General features: G+C 38.0%; 1 long non-coding RNA gene across 2 annotated transcripts in view; it reads right to left on the bottom strand.

Annotated features, from left to right (window-relative positions):
* LOC116549663 overlaps window positions 1-18,112 on the bottom strand; it is a 235,560-nt gene that overhangs the window by 78,298 nt on the left and 139,150 nt on the right. The window contains exons 1-2 of one of the 2 annotated variants that reach the window (XR_004267987.1): window positions 10,002-10,104; window positions 1,170-1,212 (exon numbers count right to left, since the gene is read on the bottom strand). The exons of the other annotated variant lie outside the window; for it this stretch is intronic. This is a non-coding gene — a long non-coding RNA (uncharacterized LOC116549663). Of the gene's footprint in view, window positions 1-1,169; window positions 1,213-10,001; window positions 10,105-18,112 lie in introns of those variants that run through there. 2 annotated transcript variants of the gene reach the window in all.

Below are 18,112 nucleotides of genomic sequence, written 5' to 3'. Positions count from 1 at the left end.
ATTAGCATCACAGGAAGATCAAAGGGTGAAATGTATTTCTATCCCAAAAAAAAAACAAAACGTGTACAAACTTAAATTTTACAACCTACTTTAAGATATTATTTCTCGTCAGCAACCTTGTAATAATTTAGCATAAAATTTATTTCATACATCAACGAGGATCAGTTTCACTCATGAATTTTTTTTATATTAACTGATTTTCTTACACTCTAAGATAGTATTTATTTCCTGAGGCGTAATATATGGACTTATTCCAAAGAAGAACAGCAATGCTGAGGAATTGTTCATAGTTGCTTAAGGACAAGGCACTACGCTAAATAATGTGGAATTATTATATGGTGCCCCCCCACACACACACACAGAATCCCTGGAAATTAACTTAGGCAGGCAAGAATTGGTTTCACGTTCATGTGTGCAACGAGACAAGCCATTTTGAAATTTGAACGATAAAATTCCTTTCGAAGATGCACTTGTCAGCCTAATAAGGAAATCATCTGTATGTTTTCCTACCAATTTTCCTGAATATTGAACTTTTTTATCAAGGCCATGTGAGCACTGAAGTGTTATCAAGCTCATTTCTTTTACTTAGGAAAGTCTATTCATCTGGGATATTATACACTATTCACATTTTATGCATTTCTATTTTTTAATAAATATTTTCTTCTTCTTTTCTATATATGCTGTTTGCATTTTTGTAATTTGAAGCTAATCACTGCACCACTACTGTGGGCTCCTATGTCTGCATAAGGCATCGCGTAGGACGCTGGAAGAGATACACAATTGTGAGTCCTGGTTTCGGCCTTCAAGGTGGCTTGCATTCTAGTTAAAGAAATAGATCCACACACCAGACACAAAAACGGAGCATGACAGGGCCCTTGCTGCTCAAAAGGTGTTTCTCAGACCGCATGCTCACTTTGAGTTTGTGAGAAGTACAGTCTAAGCCCCACCCCAGTCCTATTGAGTTAGAAGCTGCATGTTAACAAAATCCCCAGAGGGTTCATATTCCCAGTACAATATGAGGACTGAGCCACCGGGTTGATGTTGAAAGGGAACTAAGTATGGAAATAAGAAGCATCAAAGTTCCACACAGTAGCACTGACAGAACAATTTGGAGGACATGGTTCACAGTCATTTCCTAGGTGTAGTTATATCTAGATTTTGAACCTTACCTGGTCTGAGGATAGTTGAGCAAGGTATATGGATGGGGACCCACTAAAATAAATAATTTAAAGGCTCGGAGAAATCTCTGAAATCATTTCTGTTTGTATTTTTGTACATCAGATATGTTTAATATAATACGGAATTCTCCTGCCTTCATTAACTTGTAAGTAAAAATAAGGTCAGATTTGCTTTAATATTCAACTTACATAGACTTCTAGTTCCCATATGATCAGAGTAGCAATAAATGTAGTTATTCACCAATCTAACACCTTCTTTAAAACTTTTTTATTGTGGTAAAATACAGATTTTACCTATACTAAATGGCATTAAGTATATACATACTGTTTCCAACCATCACCACTGTCTATTTCAAGAACTTCATCATCACAAACAGAATCTCTATTACCCATTAAACAATAATTCCCTGTTCCCTTCTGGCCCCAGCTTCAGGTAACCACCACTCTACTTTCTGTCCCTATGAATTTAACTACTCTAGGTATCTTATGTAAGTGGAATAATGCAGTATTTGTTCTTTTGTGATAGCTCATTTAGCATACTGTTCTTTTGGTTTGTTCATGCTCTAGCATAAATCAGAATTCTATTTCTTTTTAAGGCTGAATAATATTCCATTGTATGTACATATGACATTTTTAAAAACATTTATTTTAGGTTTATTTAGGTTCAGGGTATTAACTTTGCGTGAAGGTTTGTTACATAGGTAAACTTACATCCCAAAGGTTTGTTGTACAAATTATTTCATTTACCAGGTATTAAGCCCAGTAGCACATATTTATCTTTTCTGCTCCTCTCCTTCCTCACACCCTCCACCCTAAAGCAAACCCCAGTGTCTGTTGTTCCCTTCTTTGTGTTCCTTAGCTCTCTTCATTTACCACATTTTTTTAATCCATTAATCTGCTGATGGACATTTGGGCTGTCTCTAGCTTTTGGCTATTATGAATAGTGCTGCTGTAAAACCTTACCTTTTTGTGTGACTGAGTGTAAAGCTGTTGAGAGCTACCTACGCCTTGTTCGGAAGCTGAGCAATCTTGGCACCTTTCACAGAAGCTATCATCGTGTGCATGATGAAGCTGTTGGGGGCAATATGTCCTATTTCACTTCATTTTTGCTGAAGTGCAGTTTGACTGCCAAAACCAAGACACTCTAATCTAAGTTCTACTCACTAGTGTGTTGAAACCTTATTAACACACAGAATTCCTGTGAGAAGGAGGACATACCCTCCCCTAGCAGTAAACTTACACTCAAAATTGGCCCAGCTGCCAAGTGTGCAGTGCTGAGTGTTAGCCATTGCCTGTCACTCAGAAGCAGCCACTTCCTCCAAAGCATGCGGTGGCCCCTAGAGGTGAGTTAGAGGAGATCCCAGTACTGTCCTGAACACCCCAGAGCCAGTTCCCACTCCCACAGTCCGTGTCCTGGGTGCAATCTACAAAGCCAGTATGGATCCATTTCCCTCCAGCTTCCCTGGACTATCGCTTGGTGACTAATTTCAGAGGAGCTCATTAGTCTTTTCTTGCCATCTCTCCTCAATAGAGGTGACTGCCAGTCCCTTGGATGTGTTTTTAAAACTGAATCACAAAGTGGAAGAATGGAACCTGTAGGGTTTCCACCCCACAAGCTACTGTGTAGCAAGTTATTTTCCAGAATATGTATCTTGTCATCTCCAATCTCTTTAGAGCACTGAGTTTCACAGAGGGGGATGGGGACTCTATCCATCTACAGGCTCTATCCATCTACAGAGCCGGATCCAGGCCCGGCTCGATTAAGTTCCATTATATGCTCTCCCAGAACTGGAGTATTAGCTTTGCATGCAATACATAGCTAAAAGATGTCATTCAAGTGGTTCTTCTCAGACTGAGGGAACCCACCCAAAAGAAAATGAACAGCTAGCTCATCTTTGAGGCACCAGAAAGTAGAGCTTATATTAAATGATCTTCCATCCTATAAGAATATTTAAATTCAATTTCTTCTAAGTATTCTGGTATACATATGTGCACTTACATTTGAGTATTCTGTTGTACATGTGTGCACTTACGGCCCTGGTGGGAAAGGACAAGTAGAACTCTAATTAAATCAAAGTGTAGCCTCTGAAGGAAAAACTCATCTGGGGGAAAGGAGAATCAGGCAAATGAACTTGACCAGCTAAACTTCAGGTATCTGAGGATCACTCAGTTCTGAGTGCTGTGTGGTGTCTATCTCTCGGGTCTGACATCACACACAAACAGCTAGGTGCAAGGGAGCAGAAGTGTTTTGAGAAAACCTAGAAGGACTCTCTTCCCTCTGTAAAGCACTGGAGCTTAGGAAATGCTCTGGTGATGCCTATGCCAGCCAGTGACACAAAAGTGGTTGTGGGAGGTGGCGATTACTCCATTTCTGTGAGGAAGATAGTACAGTTTTGGTATCTGAATGAGTTGAGCACATTTATGGCCAAACATACAGGCCACAGTATCCAGAGGAAATATGGGGGCAGAGGTAATGTGCCTGGCAGGGAAGTGGCACTAGTGTATCCTGGAGTGGTTTCAGCATCTGCATGGGCATTGATGTCCCAAAGAGATGCTGATGTCAGCTGACAGTCATTGCATTTAGAAAAGGAAGCTTATGGAGCTAACAGGAGGAGGCTATTTCATGCAGCTTTGTTGGACATGACCTTTGTTTAAGGGCCTTGGGACAGCAAAGTAGAAGGTGACATATGCTATGATGTGTCATATAGGATCTGTGTCTAAGCACTTGTGAGACACTCTAAGGGACTTCTAGGAAAACCTAAAGGGAGACCCTCAATGGGAGTGAGGTGAAATTCTTTTTTTTTTTTTTTTGCATTGAAAGTTTTATTCAACAACATTTTTTCACTACTGTCAACTAAGTATTTAAGTCCATGACTTAAGGAGAATACAAGCATATATTTAAATCATTTAAAATCAGAGCAGAAGGCAAGCTTAAACTCTTAGACATAATATTTAGCTTACACCTTCAGAAATAGCAAATAAAGGAAAAACCTTGCTCCACAACTGATCTTAAAATAATAATTTTATTTTAAGGCCGGGCGCGGTGGCTCACGCCTATAATCCCAGCACTTTGGGAGGCCGAGGCGGGTGGATCACAAGGTCAAGAGATCGAGACTGTCCTGGTCAACATGGTGAAAATCTGTCTCTACTAAAAATACAAAAATTAGCTGGGCATGGTGGCACACGCCTGTAGTCCCCGCTACTCGGGAGGCTGAGGCAGGAGAATTGCTTGAACCCAGGAGGCAGAGCTTGTGGTGAGCCAAGATCTTGCCATTGCACTCCAGCCTGGGTAACAAGGGCAAAACTCCATCTCAAAAAAAATAAATAAATAAATAAATAATTTTAAAAAATAAAATAATAATTTAGCATTACAAAGTACAGTATAGGGACACAAGAAAAAATCTGGCATCTGGCAATGCTGAGTAATCATTGCTTATTAACATTTATAAATGAAAATGTGAGGTGAAATTCCAACTCATACTATCCAAAGGCTCCATTTCTTTTACCATGGATTTTCATGGACTCGGAACACACACAATCTCTTAAAATAATACACATATATGCAAATTTGAGAATGTTTCTTTAGGATGAGCAAATGGTTAGGTTTTTACTTCTTACCTCATTTCCTAAATAGGATTTGTTTTTAACTCTGCCGTTTGTTAAGTTTTTAAGTGTGAGGAACATTTAACCATTCACTGCTTTGAAACCTTTACTATATCTCCTTATGATATATAGTATGGGGTCACAACTTCAAGGACGATAGGGTGGATGGACAGGTAAATATATGTGAATGTATGATATGCTGGTTACAAGGCAACAGAGAGTGGCTGGAGAGGGCGCTGGCCCTGTCTAAAGGCATGCTGCTTTACTGAAAACAAAACCAAAACCAAAACCCAAACCCTTGGCCACACAAAACATGTCCATGGGCCACATTAAGCCAAGAGGCTACCTGGATTCTCATTCTATCATTGTTGTAACTCTCACCACATAGATAGTTGACTTCTACCTCAACATGGCTGGGATCAACCCTCTCTTTCATGGTTGACATGAATGAAAACCAACAGAAGCCTACCCTAGTATCACTCCCATTATCCCTGGAGCTGGCCAAAAGCAAGAACCCTACTGCTTCATCTTTGGATTCTGTGTACCAGTTCAGTTTATAAATAACCAGCATTGTAATCTCATGGAGAAGCCATGTCAGATAAAAGAGGATGATAATAACAAACAACTATTGAGAGCTCATTTCTTGCCAGGTCCTGTACTCAGGATTTTCCTTATCCCATTTCATTTACTCGTCCTAACTAACCTATTGCATAAGAATGATCATTATCACAATTTTATGGATGAGAGAACTGAGACCAGAATCGCACAATGGGTGAAGCAGAAATTTGGTGACTTCAAAGTCCATGATTTTAACCAAAATGTATATACTTATGTAAAGCAAGTGTGAGTCAGGGGTTCAAGGATCATGCAACAGGCTAGAAGGAAAGGGATTGAATGTAGGTAATATTTAACAGGGAACTACTGTTTCCAACAACAGATGTGAGGAGCATAAGCAAGAGGAAGAGCAGTGGATCCAGGAGAGCTTGGACAGAGGCTCAGTGGTGGGAGACGGAGGTCCGTGGTTAGGGTTGAAGTGCAATCTGACAGGAGGGTGAGTGGAGACAGTGTCGAGGCTGAGCTGCTCCTCCCCTACAATTTCTCTCTCTCCATCCCATCTCTACCCTTTGTCTGTCCACTTACACAACTAAGAAGAGATCATTGAAACTTAGAAAACTCCTGTATTTCATGTATTTGAAGCATATGTGATTTCTCTCTACGTCTCTCACCCTCCTGTTGGGTGTCTGGCCTCTATTAAGTTAGGAAAACAGAAACATGTAAACTTGAGTGATGTGGAGAAAAGGACAGACTTTCCCCCGTCATACGGCACCACAGTTGTGCTCCAAGGACTGGGTTTGGTGTGTTCTGGATGTTTCTCTCTGAGAGAAGGGTCTGAAGAGATCCAAGACAATGAACTCCAGCCCCTAAAGAAGCCTTGAGAGACAGAGCAAAGTGCTTGCTGTTCTGTCCCATCTGGTCTCTGTACTCTGTTTAGGAGTGACTTCCGGTACTATTTGTGACAACAAACAGACTCTCCCCACACTTCCTCATGTCACCCTGTGATGGTCAATTTTTTTTCTTTTTTTTTTTTTTTTTTTAAGATGGAGTCTTCTGCCACCAGGCTGGAATGCAGTGGCATGATCTCGGCTCACCGTAACCTCCACAATCTCCATTTCCCAGGTTCAAGCAATTCTCCTGCCTCAGCCTCCTGAGTAGCTGGCACTACAGGGATGCATCACCATGCCCAGCCAATTTTGTATTTTTAGTAGAGAGAGGATTTCACCATGTTGGCCAGGATGGTCTCAATCTCGTGATCCATCCACCTGAAACTCCCAAAGTACTGGGATTATATGCGTGAGCCATTAAGCCTGGACGTGATGGTTAATTTTATGTTAACTTGGCTAGACACTATATGCAGATATTTGTTCAAACATTATTCTAGATGTTTCTATGAAGATTTTTTTAGATGACATTAACCTTTAAATCTTTTGACTTTGAGTAAAACTGATTACTCCTTATGATGTGGGTGGATCTCATCCAATCAGCTGAAAGCCTTAAAAGAAAAAGCCTGACCGCCTCAGAGGAAGAGGGAATTCTGCCAGGAGACTGCCTTTGGACTCAAATTACAGCTCTTCCCTGGGTCTCTAGCCTGCCAAACTACTCTGCAGATTTTGGATTTGCCAACCTCAGTGTCACATGGGCTACTTCCTTAAAATAAATCCTTCTTTCTATAGAAATGTTTTGTTGGAGAACTTTATTGAATCTACACCCTACTTCACCAATTCTAAGATGTATATTTTTTCACACTTCTCTAAAATCACAAGGTATTTTAAATTAACATTGTTTCCAGTGAAGTATGATCATTCCCAGTATTTGACAGTATTCGCCATTCCCGCAACTAGATATGATTTTGGAAATGCATGCTAAGAGTTTGCTACATTGAGCTGACTGACTGTAGTGTAACCACCATCCATGATTTGTATAGCCATGTAGTGACTCTTCTCCAAGGATTACAAAGTTCTATGCAGTTGTAAATAATTATTTTCCATAACCCTGACATCTAATTGCCATCTGTAAGCTCTGAAAAATATATTTTTCCAGGGGATGCAAAATAAGAACCCAATAAGGGAGACAGAGCTTCAAAGCAACACTTTGAAAGTAAAGAATAGGAAAATGGAATGCAATGTATCTGTCCTCCATTAAGTCTCATTGTACTACTTAAGCCCCACTTTCCTTTCCACGCAAGTTTATAGCATTTTAACTACCAACTATACCTTCTTTATTCTGTTGAAAGTGGCAGTTTGTTTTTCTACCTGGTATATTTTCAAAAGAATTAGGTAATTGGCCAATACTATAACAATGTTTCGATATATCACTGTCCTGCACAAAACTAAGACTAAAAGGTAACAGTACATCTTAGATATGTGTGTATGTCAGCATCTTTGTACATAGCATGTACACAAAGTAGACGTGTATAGTTGTCAGTACATGCATGTCATTGAATAAAGAGACAAAAATGTGAAATGTTAGCAAATGTCTATTTTTTTTTTTTTTTTTGAGACAGGTCTTGTTCTGTAGCCCAGGCTCGAGTGCAGTGATGCAGCCACGGCTCATTGCATCTCAACCTCCCAGGCTCAAACAATACTCCCAATACTCAGCTTCTCAAGTAGCTGAGACTACAGGCATGTACTACCATGTCTGGCTAAGTTTTAATTTTTTTGTAGAGACAGGATCTCACTATGCTGCCCAGGCTGGTCTCAAACTCCTGAGTTCAAGTGAGCCTCCTCCCTTTGCCTCCCAAAATAATAAGTGAGTATTTGTCTCCCTTTTATTTATGTATATATTACATCCTCCCTTATATTCTAGGGGGAGAGAGAGAGAGAGAGAGAGAGAGAGAGAGAGAGAGAGAGAGAGTGTGTGTGTGTGTGTGTGTGTGTGTGATTGAGAAGTTGAGCAAATAAGAGACAGAGATTGTCTCTTCTGGATTGTGAATATTTTGAAGGTACCTTGGTCAAAATACCATAGGTTTAGTGCCACTGTTTTGAATACTACTTCTGCCACATATAGGCTATATGACTTTGGAATATTTAACTTTTCTCATCTTCAGTTTTTGTACTTGGAAAGTAAACATAATATCTGCATTGAAAAGTTTAGTGAGGCTTAAAAATAATTGCTGAAAGAAACAGGCACACAGCAATGGTAGCTCTCATCATCCTGCCTCCGTCTCCTGCTATAGCCCTAGGCACAGCACTTTGTACTTGGAAGGTACTGTCATGTTTGTTGAATGAATCACAAAGAAGTGTCTTGACAAAAAGCACACACTATTTTTGGTTTTCTATACAACATGCAATAAATTTTATGGCCTGACTCTTTTTGAGTACAAAGTAAAGAACCATTCATAATGTGTTCTCTTTTACCCCAAATGTTTAATATTTCAACCAGAGTCATCAGCTCCAATGTATTACTTATCTTCTAGCCTTACTGTCCTATGTAAATATGATCTTCATTTAGATGAAAACAACCATAAAACAAACAACACTGCAGATATTTCGGTTAACCATGGAACATACTTCAAGTTTATGGTATTAGTAGTTTGAATTTTCACAGAAGAAACCAAGATGCTCATTTCTAGTTTTTAAGAGATAAAGTCACAAAACAGACATTTTCATGTCGACATTATTTCCCCTTTTGTTTTTTTTCTTTCCTTTCTTTTTCCACTGTCTTCTCCCCCACACACCATCTGTTTGTTTGGAAGATCAATGAATGAATCATCCAACAGGCGAACAAACTCTGGATGACACATTACTTTATGCCACATCTGAAATGAATTGAAAGTTTAAAAGGCCACATAATAAAATCAATCGGTATGCGTGCCTTTCTTGCTGAAAGATAATCAGATGCCAGAAGGGCCCTTCATAACACACTGTCCCAGAGACTATCAATTCCAACATCCACACATAATTTCCCTCTATGAAGCATTGGCAGCCATTTTGTACTTACTGATTGTACCTCTATAATTCTTCTTCAGATAAAGGATTCACCAGACTGTAGTAGCACTTAGTCAGAGAATCACAACTAACAGCTAAAAGCAAGTATCAAAACCAAGTGAATGAGAGAGCGTCTTTTCCCACTGTTCTAGGTGGCAATGGAAAGAGGAAATTCTAAATAGACTGGAAGCTGCAAACAGACAGATGGAAGGAAAGTATGAAGAAAAGAGGGAAGAAAGAAAGTGTTGGTGGATGGATTTAGGGCCAGATTAGTTCAAAAGCCTGAAATTTCTGCTCTAACTTGAAGAAACTGAGTGGAAGCTAGAATTCAAACAAGTGCTTCATTTATTCAGTGGAACTATTTAACCAACACTCTATGTCAGGAAATGTTCTAGATACTGTGAATATGCTATTAAACAAAACAGAAATCTGTAAACTCCTTGAAATTATTTTCCAGTGGGGGAAGACAACAAAAAATCAATGTAATCAATCAATCAATTAATTATAAAGTATATTGAAAGAGAAAGAGAAGTGCTGTAGAAACATTAAAAATCAGGATAAGGAGAATTGCAAATGCCAGAATGGAGGCTTCAGTTTAAATGCTGTGGACTTAGCATCAGGATTACTTAAATATCAATAATTCACCAGAAAATGTCAGAGTCACAAAACTAAAAGGAAACCATTATGTAACATAACATAGAGAGAGGAATTTCCTGACAGTATATAAAAGGACTACTAACATTTTTCATCTAATTTAAATAAAATATTTACTATGCATGTAAAACCAGAGAAGCTCTGAAAATATTTCAGATAGTTGCTTGTCCACATGCTTCTTTAATAAAACACCTTGCTGCTAAAAGAACACAGATATGTGGATTTCACTTACAGGCAAGGTCAAAGTCCTTTAAAAGCAGTTTCATCTCATCACTGTCCATGTGACTGATACTATTATCCCTGTTTTACAGGGGGGGACATTAGAATGATTATGACTAAGCAACGTGAGTCAGTGGTAGGGTTTATGGAAAACGCATGTCCTAGGCAGCATGCAAATGACTTCATCTTATGTGGGTTTGGCCATGTAAGATGTTAAATTATCTCAGCGATTTTGTGAACTTGGCTTTCTTCGTAATTACCCTTCTTCCTGTCTGCTGTCCCAAAAGACCTGGTTACTGAAGAAAGCTCTGTGAGAGCTAAGGATGTGTGTAAGTGCCATGAAAACACCATAAAAGTATGCAGAAGGTGCCATGCCACAGGGTTCTTCTAATGAAGGAATTCAGGAAAAGCTTAAGTACTGCCAGAGAGTTTAAGTTCCCAAGTATTTTTTTTTTTCCTTCTCTTAGAAAAGTGCCTTTTTGGCTGGCATTTTATAGGAAAATTACAAAGGCTTTACAGTAAGTCTCTTATCTCCTTTCACTTTTTCAATCTTTAGAACATGGCTAATACTATGTACTTGTGGTTCGACTAGCAAACTCACTGATTACGCTTGGCAAGTGACAGCAACAGCAGCAACCCCGCAAAACTTAGGCAATAATGATGGTTTCTTTAAATTGGAATTCAAGATAAAATTGGGAAATTCATCAAGAAGAGATAAAGCTCTTTACATTGTCTTATCACAGAATTTGAAATTTGTGTCCAAGACAATGAAATTAAATGTTTATTTTATACTACTTGATCATTCTGAAAGTTTTCCAAGTTACTACAGACTGAACTTAAAGCAGGATATTGTCTTAATCAACTCTTAAATATTAATGTGTCTCTGCCAAACTAGCTTGCTTAAAATCTCTTTCATTTCTGTTACTCTACCATTTTCTCATGTAAGAGATAATGATAAATATGCAATGCTGTTAACCCATTTTGCTACTTGGATTACTAGATTCACACACAAACACATAGAGAGAGCACCTCACTATTCAGGGCAAATGCCACTTTTTTCCAAGGCTACTTAATTTATGTACCTATTACTCTTTTAGTGAACATTTTCTTTCCCTTGAAAAGTATCAGGATTGAAAACCCCAGGAATTCCAAAACAAACCACTCCTCCCTCTGTCATCCTTGTCCTGCTGCTTCTGATCTTGGCCCTCAAACCCAGTGTCCTTATCAGAGCAGATCAAGCTGACTTAGGTTGGGGTTATTTTGATGAGAGCTTGAGTGTGTGATCAGGTGTATGGATTTTTGCCCTCTCCCAGAAACAGGCCAAACATGTGGCTGCAGCCCTAAGGGGTAGCCTGGTCTGGTTTGAAAGAAAATAAATTGGCTTCATAATGGCCACTGTGACCTTTGGCAGTCTAATTTCTCAACTGGTTTACAACTGGATGCCCTACATACAGCTATTCTCAATAACTACACAAGCCTACAAGAGAGAGAAACTTTTAACTGGTGAGAATGCTGGAGCTACATCTGTCCAGGAAACTGGTAACACGGTTACATCACTGGGCTCCAGAAGTTTTGAGAACTTCCATTTGGCTTGGGCAAACAATTCAAGGTGTGAATTCTGACTTATAAAGCTGTCTGTGTTTTGGATGCTGGTTACCTTAGAAATGGCTTTAAGGTTATAGCTAAAGAGTTCCCAGATTTACACTTCAAACACCCAAAAGCAACACCCTTCCATAAAAAGGCAAGATGGCTAGAATTAAGGGCTACTTCACTCTAACAGAAGTCTACTTTGTAAAAAATACAACTTTTCCTTTTTGGCTTCCTTTACTGAGTAGAAATATGAATGTAGAAAAAGTACCACTATGAAAACTTTACCATTCGCAGCTTAATGTCCTTGAGTGTTAAAACATTTACGGTCCAATCTTAAAAGATATAACAAATTCTAGTGTATATTTAAATAATGTTCCTGTTTATAACCCAATCTATACCACATATTTAGTTGCATGGGATCATATATTTCAACTATTATCCTCTCACTGGAAAGCACATACTCCCATGAGCAACAAGATTTTAATAAATTTGGTGTTATCATCTATAAATACCTTGTTTTAAAATGTGCCTTTCATTTATACTAGGTCTTTAAAAGAATTTGGCAGATTTTTTTCCTTAACCTCTTCATGAGATTTACTTAACCTGCATACACTTGTAACATTTTTACTATATCCTAATTATCCAACCATTGTTTTATTTGACAAAAAAAAAATCTGAACATGGTTTGAATAATCCAGACAGTGAAGAGCTGAATCTGTCTTGGGATTTAGAATAAACTTTCTCTGGAACTAGCAGCATCAATGCTCAGTGCTCCTCCTTCTAATATTCTAGTGTTTTAGGATCATCTGAATATTCCTTTCACCTGCAGGTTGTCTTTGTAATTTTTTTTTTCTCAGAGGAAAAGAACAGAAGCAGAATGGATTAAGAAGCTTACCCAAGGCCATTCAACAGATTACTGATGAAGGTAGGATTGGTGCATTATACCTCTTCGAAGAAAGCTTTTTCTTTTTGTGCATTTCTCTACCAACTAAATTAACCTGTATCCTATCAGCAGGTGATGTCAATCTCAGAGGACAAACTGTTCTTGCTGTTCCTGTTAAAATATGCATATGGTGCACACATATGACCATACCATATAAAGGAACAAGAAATCAGTAGAACGAGAGTCAATTCAATATTTAAGTGCAGAGAAAAGTCCATAACTGTTCAAAATTGGACAGTTACTGGCAGCCTCAAGTACTCTTGCACTGGTATCAAAAGCAGAGAATTGCTGTGCCAGGACACTGGGACAGTTCCTCATTCCCTCTCATACACTCACAATTATAGTCACCAGCATAAAAAGTCAAGACTGTGAGCAATGCCTAACCACCTAATTGCCCAAGTAACCGTCTTTTCTTTTACAGGCCTCATTGTCTTGAGCATGAAGGAAGTGGCAAACCAGCGGGAGTGTAATCTATTATCTGTTACCACTAACAGCAGGGATGGGTTGTGACACCAAGAGGGAAAAAAAGGCCAGAGAGACAGGCACAGGAGAGACTCATCCGAGCACGGCTGTACTAGACATTTCCTTCATCTTTCCTTCAAAAGACTCATGTGTAACTGTGGGTACACTTGGGAGGGGAGCCAGGAGGGGAGAAGAAAAAGAAAGCAATTTGATAGAAGAGCTCGAATAGGTTGGGCAAGGGGTGATTTTACATACAGGGTAGTTTACTGATCCTTGCTCTGGTCTACATGCCTGTGAATCAATTACACACACACACACACACACACACACACACACACACGCTGTCTCTTTCATGAATTAATTATTCCTACACATTCTTGAATGAAGCCCATGCACACTGCAGCACAACAGGTGATGAATCCACCTGCCAGGACCCTTGGATGGTGCCTGTGGCGGAAGTTAGGCAGCACTTATCAAAGGCACGGCTGTCTTGTTCTCACCAGAAAGCACGTGAATAAAAGCCAATGCAAAATGAGATGCAATTGTAACACTGTTTTACTAAAGCTAATTTGGCTGCCAAGTATGGTCCAAACAGCTTTTTGTTTGCTTGTTTTAAGCCCTAGAGAGCTTGTGGCTGTTGGCTTTTATGACTGAGACATCAATTTTGAGAAAATCCTTTCATTGTTATGCCTTTTAAAACCTTAATGCCCTGACAGCACTCTAAAGGTTTCCTTGCCTTCCTCTGTCTGATACTCTGGAAAATGTCAGCTCCACAGTTCTTCCATGATCCACTGCAAAGCTAACTAGAAAGATCATGAAACAATAGGGCCAGAAATGTTAAAGTAGCTCTTTCTTTTCTCATAAACTAGATTCTAGTGTAAACTTGTGTGAAGTATAAGCTTAAACTTTAAAGCGTCATAATTTTAGAATGTGACCATAAAAAATATGGGAGTAATGACAGTGAACAAATTATGTTTTTATAAATGTTGGGTTCTGCAGAAAAAATTTTAAAAACATTCTATAATGACATGTTTTAAGAACCTAAATTACAAAAAAGAGAAAAGTATTAAATATGAAGCCTGGCTAAAATATTTTTCTATAAATTAGAAATTAAATATAGATAGATACTAAGTACCAAATTATTAGATATCAATTAGACCTAAGATGGTGTGACAAGTAAATCAATATATTCTTATTAGACACTAGAAGATCCATAGATGGAATTCAGGCAATTAGCATATCCTTCAAAATTGTATGAAAAATCATATATCTTTGTGAAGATGCGTTCCATTGGAGTCTGAGATGGGTTCACAATGTAAATAAGAAAGTTTCAAAACCACTGACACAAAAGACATGTCTTACACAACTCAAACTTTTTCAGTATTCAATAATGCTTTGTTCTTTTTGATAGTTTTTCTAATTTAAGGTTGTTATACTTACTCAACTAGTAAGGCATTATCTCAGACTTTTGTAATATTTGGTCTATGTAATCATTGCAAAATGCAAATTTCTTTTTATCATTTTTTTTCTGTACAGAAAAAAGGAAAGAAGTACCTAATAGGATAAGGAGTATAAGTAATAACAATAAAATTAAAACGTTAGTAAATTTATTTAAAAATCAAAACAAAAATGTATATATACTGCCCTATTTTATTATCCATAAATCAAAAAGCAGTTTTATTCTGTTCATTATTTTTCAGAGAAAGGAAGAAAATTCCTCTTTCTTCATTTTAAATGTATTCATAGGCACTACGAGTTTCTTATAGAAGATTATTTGGCAATATGCTTAATGATTTGGATACCGATTAGTTATCTTTAAAATGTACAGACTTTCTTTACTTAAACAAGCAATTTTTCATTTCAAGAGGAATCTCAGAAAAAATTGAACAGTGCCTCTACTTTACTGTCTGGAAGAGATGAGCAAAGGCCAGAATACTTTCATTTATCCAAAAGAATGTATTTTTCTTCTTCTCCAGACTCCTATTTATCAACAGCTTCCTGACTATGGGGGATAAAAAGAGATTTCACAAAACCAGTAGATAAAGTTCTCTAGACAATTGCAAAGCTATCAACACAATTAGGAATAAACATTCATTTCTTGTCAATACGCATAATGAGGATGAAAGGAAAGTGTGGTACTCTGACATTTTTTTCAAACTGTTAACTTTATATAAATACAATTCAAGAAATGTTCTGGAGAAGCAGTAGATTCCTGGTGTTGAAGCCTTATCTTTATGTACATTCTGATCAAGTATCATCAAGTTTTGAAAGCTGACTACTGACTTTCCTAACGTATAAGACATTATCTCAAACTTTTTGTAATATTTGGTCTGTGCTCCCATTATGTCCCTGTTAGCCATAATAAACTCCAAAATCGAAAGGGACAAGTTATCACAGGAGGAAAGGAAAGGGCATTTAGACGTTTCACTTTCTGATCAAATTTTTAAGGGTTTTATTATTGGTGTTCTACTTAATATGGCCCTGGGCCGGGCGCCATGACTCATGCCTGCAATCCCAGCATTTTGGGAGGCCAAAGCAGGTGGATCACTTGAGGTCAGGACTTCGAGACCAGCCTGGCCAACATGGTGAAACCCTGTCTCTACTAAAAATACAAAAATTAGCCAGGCATGGGATGTACCTGTAACCCCAGCTACATGGGAGGCTGAGGCAGGACAATCACTTGAACCCAAGAGGCAGAAGTTGCAGTAAGCCAACATTGCACCCCTGCACTCCAGCCTGGGGAAAAGAGTGTGACTTTGTATTAAATATATATATATGGCCTTGAATAACAACATTCAAATGCTTTTGCTTGATATTCAAATTTTTTTATAATTTTATCCCCAAAATTTCCAGCAAATTGTTAACCTTTGTTTCCCAGCAAATTGTTAACCTTAGCAATGTGCTTCAGGTTATGGGCTTCAGGTTATGGGCTTCAGGAGCAGTCAAACCAGAATTCAAGCCCTAGTTCCACAGTGTACCAACCAAGTAACCTTGGCTATGTGGTTAATGTTTCACTTATAAAACATGCATTGTCTCATTTATTATTCCCAGCAACCTGACTGATTAGATTTCAGTGATGACCAAATCAGCCACTCTATATAAAGCTATGTACAGTGTCTGGCACAGAGTAAGTGTCCCGTGACTATCAGTCACAGTTATTAAAATATGCCTACACAAATGCTCTGCCTAGTTCTTTACTCATGATTTTCTAAAAAGTCTTCTGTCCCATCTCCATACTTTCTCAGATATCGTCATGTATCCAAATGCCACTTATACATCAAGTTTCTCCAATATACCTCCTCATAAAGTGTTCTCTCAGAAATTTTAAGCTCCCATATCATAATTATTGACTTCACGTATCATTTGGTAGTTAATTCTCTATTATCTATCTGTTATGTATGTATATTTTCCTAAACTACTACTTATACTATGTCAACATTTGAATTTATGTTTAGTAACCCAAATGAAACAGTAATTTAAGGACAAACATTATCTTACATATTCTTCTATTATCCCTAATATCTAGCAGAATGTGTTGTCTTTGTATGTGCTACATAGAGATTATTTAATTTTTAAGCCTATAGAAGAGAGGAAAAGACTATCTAAAATTATGTCAAATCTACTTACTTCTATAAAACCCAGGCCTATACCCTTGAGTGACACAACTGGATTGAGAAGCATGAGAAGTTGTTAGTTGTCCTAGCCAGTGTTGTACTGGAGTCAGATGGAACTACCGTATCTCGCAGGAGTCAATTGTGTATGTATTTCCCCCTACTCTGCATGCAATGATGTCTCACTGGTAGCTTGAAATAGGTCACGTTGTACTTACACCATGAGAATTGGCAAACACTATAAATCAGGGCTTTTTACTTCCCTCCTTGCCTTTCTCCCTCCCTTTCCTTCTTTCTCTCTTTCTTTCATTTTCTTTTTTTGGAAAGCTGATTGTTATACATTTATCAGCACACCACAAAAATCAGTTTAAAGCTATCCAAAGGATCTATGTAGATTTAATTTATCTTAAACACTGAGAAATCTCAGATATCTATGCTTCCCTTCCAGAGTCAGAGGGCATTCTATGCACATAGAAGTAGCATATTCACATTAATGGAGGGATTCTACATTCATTATTTAAACTGTAATTTTCTTTGAAAATGATCTAGATATTTGGCAGATAGTCCATGTATTTGTGCAGTAAAACCATGGCTTTGTTTTTCAAGAATTGATGTATGTATAACTTGTTCTTCTAAACTGTGAGCTCCTCAGAGGAATTTGCTGGATTAAAGACATGTATCAAGCCACGACTGTATTAATGACTGTGCTAGGCTTAGAGTAGTTGCTCAGAAAAATAAAAAAAAAGGATCCGTTCACTGTTTCTCAAGATGAGAAGGAATTTAAAAGAAAGAGAATATGTTCCACACACTAAACAATTACCAAAGCACAAGTACACTCTCAGCCTTGGAGACTGTAAATAGAGATTGCAGCAGCTATTTTTTTGTATGTGTCTCTTTTTTTCATTTGTTCTGAAATTCAAACAGGTTTTTAAAAGATGCCATTGTCTGTGTTAGGTCAGCAGTATAATCCTGAGAAACTTACATTTGGTTGTTGTTGTTGTTGTTAACCATGAGTTTGATTGGTGTTTTCCTTAAAGCACTTCCAATTCAGGCCCTGGGATCAGCCCTAAGCTTCCCTGTGCTGCATCCAGAAGCAGCGTTCTCAGGTTATTATGAAGAAAGAGCAGGAAAGATGAAGGGCACATTAGTAAAATCTTGGTTTGCATGTGATAGATTTTTCTGCCATGAAAAGTTCTCTTCTGAAGGCAGATATAAAACACCACCAATGATAAAAACATCATGATACACCAAAATCACATACTGAAAGTCCAGTGATCCATCAAACACACTCAGGACACACTTTTATTGTATGTGAACATAGATATTTGTCTCCTATTTCAGGAAAAACAGAAATTATCTCTTACCACT

The sequence above is a fragment of the Sapajus apella genome, unplaced genomic scaffold (genome assembly GCF_009761245.1).
Source record: "Sapajus apella isolate SASKATOON/1434 unplaced genomic scaffold, GSC_monkey_1.0 scaffold6, whole genome shotgun sequence".
Lineage (NCBI taxonomy): Eukaryota > Metazoa > Chordata > Mammalia > Primates > Cebidae > Sapajus > Sapajus apella.
The sequence above is the reverse complement of the archived record's forward strand: the minus strand, read 5'-3'. Positions and strand labels throughout refer to the sequence as shown.